This window comes from Prinia subflava, chromosome 3, assembly GCF_021018805.1.
Source record: "Prinia subflava isolate CZ2003 ecotype Zambia chromosome 3, Cam_Psub_1.2, whole genome shotgun sequence".
Taxonomy (NCBI): Eukaryota; Metazoa; Chordata; class Aves; order Passeriformes; family Cisticolidae; genus Prinia; species Prinia subflava.
In genome coordinates, this window is record NC_086249.1 from 87,380,731 (window position 1) to 87,397,370 (window position 16,640).

A 16,640-nucleotide genomic window follows, 5' to 3' on the forward strand; every position below is an offset into this window, starting at 1 on the left:
AAAGGCATTTTAGTTAGCTTCTGATGCATTTCCTGATTCAGCAGCTTTTAGCCTAGAGCATTTCATACAATTGCTATAATGTAAGGGGGAAAATGTGACTTAAATATATTAATTATCATATACATACATCTTGTTACAGTGATGTGTAGCTGAGGTTCCACCCAAGACAAAGTTTCAAAAGGTCTTTTAGGGACAAGTTGCTCCTGTAATGCCATGCCACGTGTCCAAAGCAGCTGCCATCTCTGCTCCTCCAAAGTTGATTGTAGTAATTTCTCCTAAAGCCTGACCTTTCAGTGTTCATTGATGCCTCCACAACATCGAGATTGTATTACCACTATGCCCGTGGTATCCCACCTTCAAAACCTCTTGGAAACTACAGCTAACCCAAAATGAAACTGGTGATATTGGCTATGCATATTAAACCTTGTTTAAGAGAATTGTACTGGCTCTGTCTTTGCTGTGGGATGCAATTCACATTACTGATGCACCTTGAGAAAACTCTGCAGACTTTGGGTCATTCAGACGTGGGAAACAGCAAATCCTTTCACTGTGGTGCTCTGTAGTTGGGCACCTCCAAGGTGTGCGTGCTGAAAGCAATGCAGTATTTGTACAACTGGGGGCCAAAGACTTGAAAGTTCATTTCTTAGGTTAGACTGATGGATCTACTCACAGCAAAAATTACATAAATCAATCAAAATTGTGTGGTTTTATTTTAAGCTTGAAATCACTTTTAAATCTGTAATGGTGACTGCTAGGGCAGTGCAGAGGAGGCTGCATTTCATCTTTTCTGTTTCTTCCTCTGTGCTTTTGCCTGAGGTAGAGCTAAATAGGCAAATCAGAGTATTACAGTTCAATGCTTCTGAAAGGGGTAATTCTTTCCCACCTACCTGCACCATCACAAAATTAATAATTAAACTCCTTTCTTTATGTTTCATCACAACAGTCCTAGACAGGCTGTGGGTTTTGTTTCATGTTTAAAAGGTTCAGCAGAAATCTCATGAGTTACTGTCAAGAGAGAAGTTTGGGGGTTTAGGTTTTTTTGAAATCTGGACTTGTTAATTAGAAAAATGACATTTGATTTGCCTGAGGGCTGGTAAAATAAATGTTGTGCTATTTGATACTCACATATTTTACTGATAAAAGAGGTATCAGAATTGCTGTGTTATAGGCCACAGCACCCATGAATCTGACCACGTACTGCAAAAAATCCTCTTACAGTAGTAAGTCTTGGTACTGGGTTTGGTTGCTGACAGCTAAGCTTTTCATAAATCCATTATTATCACTGAAAGTTCTGGCCTATTAAATAATGGTAGATAATCATGTATCTCCTGTGAAACTATTACACATGGTAGAGAGAATATCTTCTACACTCATACACAGCTGAGGCAGAAAAAAGCTAAAGCTGTCAAAGTGTCTGTGCAGGCAAAGTGCTGACAGTGGTAGATGATTTTGAGAATTGATGCTGTCTGTTCCAGTCTGTCTCTAAGACTGGTTGGATTGAGTCACTGCTTGGGCTGCTAAGAGTTAATTTATCTTGGGAGGCACCTGTGTAAAAGGGGTAGCATAATATAGCCAAGGTAACAAGGCAGTGCTTCTGAAGTTCTTAATTTCATGATGTCCACTGGCTTTGACAGAGTTATTTAAGATGAAACATGAGAAGAGTTTCCACCTGCAGTTTTGTTTTCCCTTGAGAGATTTGCTTCAAAGGGGCAGCCCAGGCTCTGTGAGTTGCACCTGAGGAAAGGCTTTTAAGGCTTATTTCAAGTTTTTGTGGGAAGATGTAGGTTATTTCTGAGGGTATTTTTGTTGCTTTCTCAGATATTAGCATGGGAATGCTTTTTGCACTAGTACTATAATGAAGATTTATGTCAACATTGATTTTCAGATTTTTAACTGACTTGTGACTTTGTTTACTTCATCAAATCTGGGCATTCATCTGTGGTATATTTAAAATAAAAAACCTCTCATAGCTTCTTTTAGAGGAAGCAGCTGTGGGGCAATAACAGATACATAAGTGTCTACAGCGGGAATTTTTTTATCATAGCAAGACATTAACTAGTGTTTATTTACTCTGTAAGACCTCAGGGCAAATTCATTATTATTCAGAGACTGTGTGGGTTTTTCTGAACAGAGATTGCAGTTCCAGTGCATAGGTACACATTGGAAACATGATAGAGAAACCCAGCACGTTGTGTTGTGTTGTGTGTTGTGTTGTGTTTTGTGTTGTGCTGAAAACGATGGTCCAGGTTTCTGCTCTGTGTGTCTGCAGTGTTATCCATGATCCTTGTACAGACCAATTGCTCCTCATGCCCCAGGGGAGCCACAGCTGGGGTTATTCTGCTGTGATTATATTTATACATTATGTTAATCCATAAAGAAACAAAAACGCCAGCACATCAGCAGGAGTTTGGCCAATGTTGGAATGTTCTCTTCGCTGACTTTTTAGGAATTGCTTTAGAAAATGCATTTTAGGTTATTTTTTTGCAGAAGGGTGGCATAATTATTGATATCCTGTTAGAATCTTCTGTATAGTATAGTACAGTATACTCCACCAGGGGTGGTTTTAAGATATTGAAGCTGTTTATCAATTTGAAAGAAAGTGAAATATTGTGCACAAGTATCTTGCTTTTCTTTCCCAGAGATATAATGCAATCTCTGCTTTTGTAATTCTGTGTCTTTTGAAGATGGCCTATTTAACATTTAAACTTTCCCGTACCTTTAAAAGCCAGAAGGGAGTGGAATAATAAATTAGTTATGCAATTAATCTTTTTTTTTCATTACGAAAGAGTTAACAGAAATGAGCTGAAATAGGATAGTAATGGCACTGGTTTGGTTTCTCCTCATCTTTATTTTTTAGTAAAAAGAAATAAAATTACTTATCTGAAACTATGCAGAAATAGTACTTAAACAGAAATCAGACTGGGAAAATATTTAAGCAGCTAAATGTATGTAGAGGAATTTAGTAGAATTCACTAAAACATCTTCCAAAATGATGACTGATCATTACAAGTTTAAATCGAGAGTACCTATTTAGGTGCTCTTATCCCAGTCACCTGGCCAGCTGGTAATTTCAAGTGCCTCCTATAAATCTGGCTCCGGTTTCAGTTTCCTAAAGTCACTCTGGTGTCTGCAAAAGGAAATCTACATATGAAGCTGAGGATAAATGCACTGGCTCACTAAGGGCAGCACCAAACTCAGCCTCCTTTAAGGAACATCCCTTCCTTGACTTCTCAGTGCAAATGATGCTGTGCAGTTTGTCCCTGGCATGGGGTTTGTCCTCTGCCCTGCGCTGGCCCAGGCAGGAAAGGCCTCATGGATTTTCTTTAGGTTAAGCTGGCACTGGGACAGCCACGGGGGAGTTGGTGACTTCTTCATTCATCAACTGCCCACATGGGAGGTGATGCCAGGGTTTTCCAGGGTTTTGCTTCACAGAGATTGAATGGAGGAGCTGAGAGATAAGGAGATCAATGAACTTGTTTGCATAGGTTGACTTCTGTGTTTTCAAACGTAGTGCAAATCCAAAGTCAAACCTTGGGTACCAGATTAACAATTAGTAAAAAGGAAAGAATTTTTTTAAACTTTTATTTTTGGTTGGTATTTAAACATGGTTACATTTCTTGACACAAGGCATAGATTAACAAGAGCACCAATGCTAGCTAAATTAACGTCCAGTAACTTTCCTGTCCTTTGCTAAAGGTGTGAACATTTTTAAGCTTGCTCACTGTGACACCAGTGTAACCTTTAGGCCATAACTTGTTTTTCTTTGCTTTTCTTCTTCCATTGTCCCTTTGGAAGAAGCCCATGTTACCTGTGTGCCCAGACTGAGGCTGCTGTTGCAGAGAGAGAGCTGTAAGCAAACAGCAGCTCCTGGATTTTAGCTGAGCTTGGCTAACCCAGTGAAATACCCCAGTAAGAAGGTTTTTCTGCCCAGAAAGCTTACTGCCCACAGGGACAGGACTGGCAAGTAGTTAGTAACGGGAAGCACTGTATTTATTGCTCCATGCACAGATTCAGAGGGCATCATTTCTATTGCCTGTCTTCAGTCATCTGACTGATGCCCCCAGTGACTCCTGTGAAGACAGCTCCTGCTGCCACTCTCTGTGATGGAGTCCTTTCAGCTCGTGGAGGACAGAGTAAACTTCCTAAATTAGAAGTCAGAGGATTATTCCAGCAGCATTTAGTCCACCTGTGTCTGGAAGGATGGCAGTAGTTGTTGACTCCACGTGGGCTGGACGCACACTCCCTCCCTCACTGTGTGTGTATATGTGCACATGTGTCACTAAGAATTTGCTGACACCAGCAGCTCAGCATGCACAGTGCTCGTCACCACCCAGGGCTTTAGTTACAAAACCAGACAATTGGTTTGATCATAATGTATTTTAATTTATGAGCAGCGAAGGATGACAACAGCAACTAATCTCCCTTTCTCCATATTGCAGACTTGGTCTGTCTGTATGAAATAGAGAAACTTTTGCATGGCTGCAGGGATATCTTACGTTTTCACAAAAATTTGTCTTCTGGGAAAGTTCTGCTAAAGCTTGGCGTCAACAAATGGAGAATCTCTACATTCTCCTTTGGATAGTTGCACTAATGGTTAGTCACAGGTGATGGAAAGCATGTGCTTTATTTCTCATTTGAATTTCTTGTCAGCTTCCAAATGCTGATTTGTTTTATGCAAAACTTTTGCTAGATTAACAAGCCAGTTGGTACTTAGTGTATTTTCCCAGTGAAAATACTTTAGTGCTGTAATTAGGTCATCTGTCTTTTTTTTGTTTTTTTGGTAATAAACTATACCAGTGGAACTCTCCAGATATTTCATATTAAAGTACTTTCTACACTGTTCTAATCACTTTTGCAGCTGTATTCTGTGATCTCTGGTGATGAATTATTTTTCAATTTCTTTGTAAATTGTGAAGACCTTACCCTACTGTAAGTAATGACAGGTTGTAATGCTGATATTACAAATGAAAGTTTAAAAGAACATTTTTGTCTTTGCCTACTGTTTATTTCAAAGCTCATGTTATTATTTACTTCTATATGAAATCAGATTTGAAGAAAGTCTTGTTGTTGAGTAAAAAATCATGGATAGGGCCATATGATACCATATGATTATTGCAGTCATACCTGTATGCTGTCACCAAATCACAAGGGAAATGTATGTAGCTTTTAAGCTTCACTGACAATTATAGGTAAAACAATTATAATAATCATATATTTTTGCCTCTAATATTTCACTTTACTATTCACTTTTTCAGTAGAGAGCTAGTATTTGCCAAAAAGTTGTCTTGCAAAGTAACCAAAGCTGGTGCTACCAAAGGATGTGATTAGCTCTTCCAGCCTGTGTGACCAGTGCTGCCTGCACTGCTGTCTCCTGCCTCTGTAGCACTGTGGCAAGATGAAAAGCCTTTAAGTGATCCTGTCACTGATAGAAACCACCAGTGATCCAGTTTATAAGACTTCTAAACACAACAAATGAAAATAATGACCCAACCAGTTTCTGAGTATAATTATGACAGAAAGAAATAGAATTTCTTCAGTAATCCTGATTCATCCACAGTGCTACAGTAGGAGTATCTGTTATTCTACAGTGTCCTTTAAAACTCCATGAATCTTGCAGAAGTCTTTATTCCAGATGAGCCAGTTACTTCCCATATTTGACATGACAGCAGGCTCAGTATGTGTTAGTTACTGTTGCATAGCATAATGTAAGGGTAGTGAATAGATATAATTTTAGTATAATAATACTCTTAACAATTTTCCCATAAGACATGGGAAATCCTCTAATTGTTGCTTGGATTTTCAGATTCTATATTTACACACAATTATGCTTCTTGAGTATATTGTATTTTGCATAAACACAACATGCTCCATGGGCAAAATGAGATGGGAGACAAGTTGTTGATGCTGCAACTCTGGCAGTGTTCAAGGCCAGGTTGGATGGGGCTTTGAGCAACTTGGTCTAGTGGGAGGTGGCCCTGCCTATGGCAGGAAGGTTGGAACGAGATAATCTTTAAGTATCTTCAAACCAAAACCGGCCAATGATTCTCTAAGTAAAAAAAAAAAAAAAAAATTAAGATGAAATGCAGAGATGAGATCAGTCAGTTCAGAAAGCCATCTGAGAATTAGGTAATTAGATACATAGCCACATACATGAAGATTTATATGCATTTAGCAGACTAACTCAGAAAAACTGTGCATGTCCAGCTGATGTATTGCTAATAGTTTGTGATGCTTCAGTAGGCAAGTGTTGTCCCTTGTGTAGTCATTCCCCTCTGATTAGGACAGATGTAACTCTTTCTGAAGTGAGTAGGTGTGTTTGGTTAGGTGGTGTATTTATGTCACAATGAAGTTAGTGAGAACATGTGTAGTACCACTGCCCACTGAGAGTTAGAACTGGATTTATGAAAGCTTTTCCTAATAATGTGTTTAAAAAGGTTATCTATTAAATTGATTATATCATAAAATGATACTTAATGTATAGTTGTTGTGGTTTAACTTCAGCTGGTCACTAAGTACCACACAGCCACTTCCTCCATCCCACTACTCACTCCAGTGGGATGGGGAGGAAAATCAGAAAAAAAGTAAAATCCATGTGTTGAGATAAGAAGAGTTTAATAGTGGAAATAAGTAATTAATAAATAAAATATAGTACTGATTATAATATTAATAAAGATAATAGTGATTAAAAAGGAGATAACACCAAGAGAGAAATAAAACCCAGAAGGACAAGTGGGGCACAATACAATTGCTCACTGCCTGCTGAAGGATGCTCAGCCCAGCCCCAAGCAGTGAACAGCATCTCCCAGCCAGCTCCCCCCAGTTCATGTACTGGGTGTGACATTGTATGGCATGGATTGGCCAGACCATGACAGCTGTCCCTGCCATGCTCCCAGCAGCTTCTTGTGCACCTGCTCATCCCTGACTCAGTGTGAGCACTGCTCACCAACAGCTAAAACATCGCTGTGTTGCTAACGTCACTCTCCTACTGAATCCAAAATACAGCACTGTGTTCAGCTGCTAGGAAGAAAATGAACTCTATCCCAGACAAAACCAGGACAATAGTTTAAAAAGCTGTCAGACGTTTGTGTGGAAGAGGATAATTAATTTTAAAAGTCTCCAGTGACTATCTCATTTCACTTTACAGCACTTAATTATTAAATTATGTAGGAAAAAATTGAGCATAAGACGTAAGGCTTGAAACGGAAGAATAAGAAACTGGTCAATATACATGGTGCTCAAATGGCAAAGGCAATAAGAAATATGGCTTTACTCATCATGCTTGTTGGCAGGCTTGGAAAAGTCTCCAAATAGGTTTATTATTGCAAACGAACTCCAGGCTGTCTTTCATGCTGGATTTTCATAAAAGCTTGCCTTCAGCCTTGCCCCAAAAACATTCAAGTAGGTGGCTTCTTTTGCCTGCTTACTTCTTGCACAGAAGGGATGCTCAGTCCATTTCCCACTGGAGGCTTTCTGAGGGAGCGCCTTTGTGTGCCACAGTTCCGAGGCAGCGTGCTGCTGTTTCAGTCCTGTGCTCAGCAGTGGTTCTGGGTGAATTGCTTGCTGTTGTTTTACTTGACCAGAGAGGCTGAAAATTGTTGAGTCAAGCTCATGGTGTATTAGAATCCTTCCAAGCTCCTGAAAAAGTGCATGGCTTTGCGAAGTGCTCAAATACTGTGTGTCACTGGGGATTGCCCTCACCTCTCTAATTCTTTTGGTGATGAGTGTTGGGTTTTTTCCCCTTACTTTCCCCTTTAGTTTAGCTAAAGCTCCTAATCTGGGAGCTGGGATCTTGGTGAATGCCAAAAGCAGGAGGAGTCAAGTGCTTGTGTTTTGAGGTGATGGGCACTGGTTTGACGGGTGCCTCTGTCTCTCGTTGCAGCCCCCTCAGCTCTCAGATGTGGCGATCTCCATGGTAACTCAAACCCCCAGACTCTTGACAGCAGCCTGCGAGGAGCAGCATTCAGCAGCTCAAGGGTCTCACGACCAGGTAAGCCAAAAGGAATCACCAGATAAGAGCTCACCTCCTGTGTGCCGCTCCCTGTCCTGTCAGGTTTTCCCTTGGGGAAGTCACCGAGGCAGTCAGGTCCTGTGCACGTACGTGATGGTGGACTGCCACCAGTGTTGTCACTTAAGGCTGTGGCAGTCCAGCTCTCTTGAACAGAGGCATTCAACAAAACGTCTGCATTTGTTCAGGGTTGGTTTTTAAGATACAGATTGAAGAAGCAAAAAGAAGTACTGTACAATGCTTTAAGAGGCTTTGGTCTTAAGTAGTTGCTGTGGTAGGAAATAACCCCAAAACACATCAGCAGGAAGATCTATCTTGCCACTGTACCTACACCATCATCAATACTGTCCAAGCTCTAACTTTGTGCCTGCACAATCTCATTCTCCTGCAGTGGATCAGAGACAGCTTCTGTGTTCATATAACATTCATTGGTTCTCTGCAGCGTTTTCAAATTGCTGCTGTGCTCTTTCCACGTGAGTTTTTGTGCTAATAGCAGCATGTGGGGTGTTCTGGTTAACATCTTAAGAAGGTACAGATTTCTTCCTCTTTCTTTGTGAATGATGGAGAAATAACAAGGTCTTTACCATTTGCACTTACGTGTCTGGGAAGTTTTTTACTCCCTTTTGTTGTCAGGCTTCGCTGTCATTTGTAGTGAGTTGTTTCTAGTAAAAATTACGATTGTATGTATTTTGTAAGTCTCTTGCTGCTGTGCACTGAGTATTACCTGCATTGTTTCTTGCTTGCTACTATAAGTCCACTTGGCTGTAATACACTGTCCCCATCATAAAAAGAAATCCATATTATTCTGAATAACAATTCCGCTACCTTTACTGACCAGTTTGACAATTTTTGTGCCATTACTGCTATCAACAGTAATTACTTTTGTATCGTTGATGATACTCTTAAGTAGCATTGAGTGAACAGTGGATGATTTTACTGGAGGAATGTAGAGACTTTTTCAATTATTATTTCCTGTTAACAGCTACTTTTTCACATCTATATCTTCATCACGTTTGGTGATATTGATAATAATTTCTTACTCTGAGTTTTGTGTGGCTGCAAGGTAAATGCTGTTCAAAAGTTTGTGTGTTTCATTTATGGAATAAAATCCACAGACCAGAGTTTGATACTTTGTCAGATGATTAAATAAAATCTCTTTTTTATTTAGCAAGTTTCTCTAAAATGGTGTTGACAGGCATCAGTTTTTTCCATGTAATTTCCCAGTGAATTTATCTTTTATAAGTTTGGTGGTTATTTTGCCTGAGATTAGTAATGGCGTAGAGCTCTATAATTACTGAGATCATACTGCTTACCATCCTCAACTATTAGCAGAAAATGCTAACAGTCTCACTCAATTTCTCTGATGCTCCAAAATGTATTGAAAATTAGCATCATTGAAATGATCCTCTCATAAACAGTTTAAAGAATTTTAAGGCACAAATTATTCCAATGTACCAATTTAAAGTTGTCTTTTAACATTCATTTTGGTTACTAACAGCCTCCTTATCTGTAAAAATGCTTTTCTTCTACTTAAAAGAAAGTATATATTGCTTGTTTGTGGTTTTTTGTGTACCGTGTTTGTATTCCTTTAAAACATGAATCCCAAGTTGGAGGTCTTTTGCTGTTTCAGTTAGCCAGATTTTCCTATTGTAATTATTTCATTGGGTTTTCAAGTGTAATCTGTATTTCAAGCTAATTACACCCTTAACCCAGAATGGGAGTATGATTTTTTTGCCACAGGTTGCCTATTTTGGGCTGTTTAATCATTACTTTTGGTTCCTGGTGGCAGTGGGGTAGGAAGAGCTCTCCATGTTTTTACCCTTGTACTTTCTCCCAGGTGCAAGTTTTTTCCCTATTTTACTGGGCTAATGAACTTCCATGCTTGCTATTAACTAAACTGTTTCAAATACCAAAATGATAATTACACTCTGGGCCTGTGCATTCAATATGTATTCTAGCAGTAAAATTTGGGAGTGCCTGATGAGTTACTACTGACTGCGTGGCATTTCTAGCTTACTTCTCTCAGATGAACGCCCTTCACAGTTCATGTTTCACAAATACTTAAGGAGATCATCCAGTTCTCTGATAGTGGTTTGGTGGTTTGCTTTATCTCGAATTGCTAACAGCATCTCCTTCTGGGATCTGGTAGCATGTTACCTGTATGAGTTCAAAACCTTGACATCCTGAATTATCAGTGATTTTGAGGAATAATGGTGCTAATAATGTAGAGTACTATCTTCTATACCCTTTGTCTGGCTTTTAGTAGTTAACTCTAACTGGCCCAGCAATTAAAATGATAATTATTGATAACTGTTGTTGGTATGATGGGTGTGGTAATGGTAAGAGGTCAGCTCTATCAGGATCATGTGGGGTATGTTGTATGAATGCACAGGGAATTACAGTATTTTTACTAGAAAACCTTCTAAAAAGCAAGATAAATCAAAGAGATGAGGTGAAATCAGATGTCAAAAATGGAAGTCTGGGCAAGTTCAGTTTGAAAAAGTCGGAAAAGTATGCACATGATACCTAGGAAGAAACAGGTCACCTTTTCCTAGTTTTATGTTTCTTGTATGAATTAGTTACTTTGAATTTAAGAACAAGATGGATAGGAAGTAGTGGAAGGTACTTCAAATGCATCAGCATATTAACAGATTTCTGTTGGCCAAAGAGCTTGGAATAAGTGCAGTTTAGGAATGTCACAAATGAGATGTGGTAGTGCCAGTTGTGACTGTTGGTAGAAGTGCAGAAGCAGAGATTAGTATAAAAATGTTCATTTTTAAAAAAAGTTTCCAGAACTTTTCCAGAATATTTTTTCCAGAAGCATTCATCTGGTGTGATTGACAAGAATGTTCCATTATCCATAAGTTAGCACTGACATACTTTATTTTGAGAAAATACGTATCTTCTTTTTGCATAACAACACTGCATTTTATACAAAGAAATTAAGAGAAACTACAAACAAAAAGTTTGCTTGCAAATGCATGATTTGGAAAAGTACCATAATACCCCTATGCATACTGTTTCATAACAGCTTTTGTAATTTTTTTACAGTTACTAATTTTTAATGATTTTTCCCCTATTATTTAGAACTTTATAAGTGATATTGCACAGGCATAGGGTACAGAGGCTTTCTGTATGTTAACTGAAGTTACTATTGGCACCTGATCCCACCAAATAATTTTATTGGTCAGTTAGATTTATGGACCAGAAAATCAAACTGCTTTTAAACAATATTCTGTATAATTCTGAGGTTTAATTAATAAACTCTGTATTGATTTTGTTTTCTAATGTTGTTTTTCATGTGTTGCCATCAAATGATATTGTACCTGTGGGTGTACACATCAACTATTCATAGAGTGGTTGTTCTTAAAATCTATTGGCATCAAAGCTGTTCACTGAAAAGTAGTTATTAACTGTTGTAATAATATTTTTTAAATAAGCAGATTTTAAAATAACATGAACATTCTTTAAATTTGCAGCTGTTTCATGGCTGAAGTAGAGCTTTATTTGTATATTCCCTGGTATTTCGCTTCCTATTTGGTGAATCATGGTTAACTGAACTCTGATTTTATTAATGAAATATTAATTAGTACTTTTTGAGCTGTCAACCAAGTCAGAAAAATGTGTTTGTAGCTAGAACATGGGCCTATGTATGTTACATTGTGTTAGAGAGATGAAACAGTCATGGCTAACTTCTGAAATACTTGCTTGGAGCCTTTCTCTTACACAGTACGGTTTTAAACTACTGCTAGTGAAATAAAATTATTTGCTGCTTTTGTTTTTTAATCTTTTGACCTTAACACAGCTAAGGTTTCAAGGAAGGTTTTCATTGATAGCAAAGAGGATGCTAGAATTCCAAAATGAGGTGGCAAAATGCCTTATCCTTTGATTTTTAATCTAAGCTGGTGATTATTTAAGGCGTAGCTCAGACCTTGTAGGACTGAACTTTGATAATCCCGTACTCTGCTATTTGATTTGTAGAGCACATTATGATACCACATTCACTGTGCCAGTCACTTGAAAGTGCTAGTAAGAGATATGCAACGAGGCTAAAGGCAATTTTTGTTGTAGTCATTAATAAGTATGTATTTAGTTCAGCTGGAGGGCTAGCTGAAGGGAAGGGTTCATACCTTCATGAGCAAACACCATGCCACAGGGAGGGGGAAGTGGAGCTCTGCCTTGCCCAAAACTGCTCCTCTGGGTTTGCCCAGCAAAGGCTTCACACAGGTCAAGAGTGCTTTTTCATCCACCCAAAGTCTGCTTAACTTGTCTGGGCTGAACTGCAGAAATATGCCCAGATCAGTGAATTCAGCTTAGGCTGCAGCACTCTTGGGAAGCTCAGGTGTTTATTTCTTTGGACAGGTACTGTGCACACACTCTGTGTGCAGCACATTGCAGAGACACGGTGCCTTCTGCAACTTGCCTGAATGAGGGACTGTGTATGTCTTTCCTCTGAGGACTGATGGGATTTTCTGCTTTTTAAAGGTTGATTCAAACAAAGCTTTTATTTTAAATTGAATTATTTTACCATATCATGGTGTAGAAATGGAATGGCTACAGGCAGTCTAGTTAAACATGCTCCTGAATAATTTGAATGTCTCATGCAGCCATCCCATACAGAAACAGGACAAGTAATATAATTGTTTTTTCAATAAGTTGTTAATTAAGCCTTAGAGATGCACAGGATCTGTATTTCCATTTACATTTTTGTATGACCTTGTTCCTGTCTGAACTGCTTTGATTTCATGGAAGATAATTATAATTGATGGATAAACATACTGTTATATAGATAGTATATGCTAAAAATTTGTGCCCAATATACAGATTAACATCAGTTAATTTCAGAAGAAATTCTGTCTTTAAGCAGCCTGTGAACATTTTCACTTGAAATTTTAGTCTACACTCTAAATGTTGTAAGTGAAGAGAAATAAAATTATTATTTTTTCTCAAAAGTTTACTTAATGTAGTGGTGAAAGTTAAGGTGTAGTTCTTCGGTGTAAACTGGAGTTATTTCATGTATAATTAATCAAAATAGATTTGCACGCATGGTCATCACTGAAACTGTGTTCTTACTTAGGCACTGAAAATACAGATTCACGCTTGGCTTTGTAATCAAGGACCTTGGTCCAAGCTTGGGGTTTTTTCACAAATGCGAATACAGTGAATAGTAAAGTCGTTGTAATGGCATATTTGGAGAGTGAGTGATCACCACAGAAAAAGCTGAGGTGGTTTAAGGTATTGCAGAGCCCACACCTGAGCTGCAAAAGCAGAGCACTCAAGTGCTCTGTTTTAGTGCAAAGTTCATTCCCAGGCAGCTCTTGCTGAAGTCTCTTAAAATGACCAGGGTGTTCTGACTTTAGAATGCAATGAGAGATCAGTCAGTCTTTAGCTCTGGTTCAGCTGTCAAGGACAGTAAACTCCAGGTAAGGAGCAGAGGCAAACAGCTGCAGCACACCTGGTTTTACACTGGTGCCACCGTTTCTGCAGTAGATCTCAAAATAGTCTTTTACTGACTTGCCCATAGCCTTTGGATAATCTCTGGTGTGTTCAGACCTTCACATGTGAGATGGCTACTCAGGGTCATATAGTGCTGCATCTTCTAATAAATGGTTCAGGAGATTGAGTTCATATGGATGGCACCTACTCAGAAAATATCGGAGGGACAGGGAAGGCACTTTCCTGAACATCTCTGTTGTAACAGAATAAAGTGGGTTTGTAATTTTTGTTATATCTGAAATGGTTAACATTTTTAATGGTTGCTCTGTGAGCTACAGTGTGATTTAGCAAGCATCCCAAATGTCTGTAACATGAATTGTGTTTATCGTCAACCTAAATCAGTTTAAATAAGCTTAGTTCAACTGATGCATGCACAAATTAATTTTACCTTTTATCTAACCAGCTTGCAGTCCTAATAAACAGAGTAATCAATCACAGCTGCCTTCATCTATAGCATGAGTGTATATCTCTGATCAAGGAAATGTAGAATAATTTCTCTCTAGTCCCTACTTAGTTCCCCCTGTAATCAAGGTTTCTGGATATAATGATTCACCTTAATCATTTTTACATTCCTTGATAGAAAAAAAAAATCTTTCTTTTTTTTAGTTTGTGTGTTTAAAGGATGATTACATTCAACATTGTAAAACTAATTTTAAAAGAGTAAGATATTTTTATTTCTCTGCTACACAGAACAGAAAGAAAAGAATGCCAGTCTGACTCAGAGAACTCTTTGTAAACACAATGGCAATGATACCATGCTTTGAACAGTTTGTACTGTGCACTCATCCTTTTTGGTAATAGCTGGTTTGAGGCCACTAGAATCTTTTTTACTGATTGAAGTGAGTCCAGGACTCTGGCTAGGCATTTTCTCTCTTCATTGAATTATAAAGTGCCAAGCAAAACCTGAGGTTAGCTTCATGTGTGATGCTAGAAAAAGCTGAAATAATTAAAAATTCCCTTTAGGTCACTGGCATTCAAATAATGCTATAACTTTTATGCTGAACTATTTACTGTATATAAGGTGTCCTTAATCTTTTAATTTTATACATACATAGTATATCACACATTTAGTAATACTTTTGTGTAGATAGGTAATTATTAAAAATATATTATATGTAAAACATGACATTTATTTACAGTCGCATTTTACAGCTTGGTAGTGCAATTTTGCCTTCGAAAACCAATTCTGCCTCTTGAAACTGCAAAATGCATTAAGGAAACCTTATGTTTTCTCTGGTTGATCTCAAAACCCGTGTTTAGAATATGTCCCATTAAGTGCAGTTGATAATATTAGGAGAACAGCAGTCTGTATGAAGAAATATTCCTACTGTAGTAGTTACTGGCAATTTCTGGATTGCTAGTTTAGAAATACTGTTCTAGGTCAAGGTATAGCAAGGAGTTGACATTGAGATGAATCTTTTGCTCTGTATTAAAAATAGAGCATCGTTATGCAAAAATAATAATTCTTTTACTGGCACAAAAGAAGGGTGCAGTGCACCTTTTTGGATAAACATTGTAATATGGCCTTAAACAACAATGTGTCTTTTGTTCCTTATGTGATTCCATTCCATGAATACAGATATTAAATATCTTTGGTCATTTAAGGCTCAATAATTTGCTTCAAAATTTGACCACAAATGTAAATTAATCTCATGTTTAAAAATAAATTACACTGGGTTCTAGAACAATAATCTCATTTTGCACTTCTAGTTTCATGCCCCTTTTTTTTTTCCAAATTCTTTCTTTTTTAAGTCAAAAGTTCAACTGTGTTAAAATATGGCTAAGTCTAAACTTGGTATCTGAAATGACATTGAGGTCTTTCCATTCATGTTTTCACAAAACATTGCATCAAACATTTCCAGATAAATTATTTAATTCCAATATTTTATTTCCTTCTTTTAAAGAACTCCAGGTTTATGTCAAGCTGCATGACTGTTTTAAACAATTTGAATTGATAAATGCTGTTTAGTAGTAAACTGGAGAAGATGTTTTTCCTTGTAATGTGTTCATGCATTTGATGTCTCTAGAAACTAGTAGGTCTTTGTAAATTATTTGCTTAAGAATAAGCCCAAATGTTTTGAATTTAACCTAATTAGATAAAGTTTTGGAAGTCTGTTAATATATACAGTCTTTGCAAGCTTGAAGACTGAAAATTCTCGTTATTAAGCACGTTTAAATTATGCAAAGATCATTTAAAGAAAGAAAAGTACAAATACAAACAAATACTGTATCATAATAACTCTATGCCAGAGTAGTAAAATTAAGGACACAAAGGTATTTGTGGTGCCATCAGTGTGAAGATTGTGTTCTAAGGAATGATACCAGCAGATGCACTTGGGTCAGGGACGTTAAGTGAAAGAGGAGGAGGAAATGGTCTGACGACCCTGGCTGGGAGGCCTAAGCCTGGGGATCCTCTGAATTTCTCTTCTCCATGGATGTTTGATTAGCTAGTGTGGCCAAAATCAAGAAATGAGGAAAAAAAGCCTTGGTATTAAGCCTGCTGTTACTGCCTGTTATCAGTTTTGTATAAATACAAATTTGCCAACTGTTCTTGCTATTTTTTTTTCCCTGTAAATTAACCGTCTTCCTTTATATTAACTTCTTTCATCAAAATCATCTTCTGGGAATTTGCAAAGTGTCCTTAGACTCTCTAGAGTTTTCATTTATCTCGTGGATATTATTTCAATAACATTATTTATTTAATCATTATTTCAAAGCTCTCATGGTGCCGTGTGTCTCAGAGCTCTCTTTTTGCTTCGGTCACACGTCCTGTACTCAGTGCACGCTCTTGCCTTGCGTACAGCAGCTCGGATGAACAGTATGTCAGCTTTGGTGGAGTCCAGCCTCTTGGCATGTTTCCTCTTAACTCTTAAATCAGGTTTGGATCAGGATTTCACAGGAGAGTGAGCATTAAGAACTCATTGATAGGTAATGGTCTGCATCATTATATTATGTGTTCCTAATGTTTTGGAATATTGGAGACAAATGAGGTTGCGTTTGTATTGATTTAAACCATTGTTGCTGTGCAGCAGAAGAACTGTATGTCCCTTTGAAAGAGAGCAAAATAGGAGTGGCCTTGTTTTTACAGGGATGGAGAAAATAAAATTTCTGGTACTGTGGCAAGTCGGTTAGTCCTGGA

General features: G+C 37.9%; 1 protein-coding gene across 3 annotated transcripts in view; it reads left to right on the forward strand.

Annotated features, from left to right (window-relative positions):
• The window catches only part of TBL1X (transducin beta like 1 X-linked), a 190,243-nt gene that overhangs the window by 95,930 nt on the left and 77,673 nt on the right, over nt 1-16,640 (forward strand). For all 3 annotated transcript variants that reach the window (XM_063392813.1, XM_063392814.1, XM_063392815.1), the window contains one exon: nt 7,880-7,987. The gene's annotated coding sequence lies outside the window, so the exon portion shown is untranslated. The remainder of the gene's footprint in view (nt 1-7,879; nt 7,988-16,640) is intronic.